General features: G+C 35.2%; 1 long non-coding RNA gene across 1 annotated transcript; it reads left to right on the forward strand.

Moving 5' to 3' along the window:
- The first annotated feature begins 24 nt into the window (after window positions 1-24).
- LOC119429883 lies at window positions 25-538 on the forward strand. Its single transcript, XR_005187860.1, has 3 exons — window positions 25-85; window positions 249-345; window positions 428-538. It is a non-coding gene; the product is annotated as an uncharacterized LOC119429883 (long non-coding RNA).
- The last annotated feature ends 288 nt before the right edge of the window (window positions 539-826 follow it).

An 826-nucleotide genomic window follows, 5' to 3' on the forward strand; every position in this document is an offset into this window, starting at 1 on the left:
ATATAAATGAGACTTAATTTTCTCTGTTTCAGGGGATTTTCAAGGCCATGTCTGATATTGTAAAAACACATGGCAGAGTGTGTGGGTAAGTGGAAATTCTTGTTTTTAACCTGCATTTATTAGATTCAAGGTTGACGCATATTGTCACTTAACATTTTCACAAGAATTAAAGTTTAGCTTGTTTTAGCTGTATTTTTGAGATTTGCGCTGACTGCATTTCCTCTAACGTGTTTTAAATGATATGCCAGGTATTATTTTGGCCGTAAACCAAGAGTGTTGATAGCAGACCCTGATATGCTCAGACAACTGATGGTCAAGGACTTCAGTAACTTTTGTAACAGAACGGTAAAAATAAATTAACTAAAGTTTATGCTGTTTGTGGCATGATTTTCCCATTAAACAAGCTTTGATGTACTTTTTTATTCAGATGTTTGGCTATACCACCAAGCCCTTTGAGGATTCTCTGCTCTTACTGATGAATGAACGATGGAAGAGAGTTCGGAGCATTATTACCCCAACATTCAGTGCTGCCAAGTTGAAAGAAGTGAGACATTATTTTTCTGATTAGTAGGGATATCCTGAAGCTACGTATGTTGAGGTATTTTTCATTAATGTCATTCTGGAAAGCTGTTTTAGTTCTGTTTGAAATGGTGTTTCATATGTGTTTTTGTTTTGTTTTGTGGTTGTGCCAGAGATACATTAAATTAAGCATAGTGAACAAGCAGAACCCGTGCAAAATACGGTCTTTTTATCTTTTTTTTTCTCCTCAATGCTGCCAAAATGCAAATCTCATTTGTCAGAATATGATGCTAAATTTATGCATTGC

This window comes from Nematolebias whitei, unplaced genomic scaffold (genome assembly GCF_014905685.2).
Source record: "Nematolebias whitei isolate Nwh7 unplaced genomic scaffold, NemWhi1 Nwh_scaf_9909, whole genome shotgun sequence".
Classification (NCBI taxonomy): domain Eukaryota; kingdom Metazoa; phylum Chordata; class Actinopteri; order Cyprinodontiformes; family Rivulidae; genus Nematolebias; species Nematolebias whitei.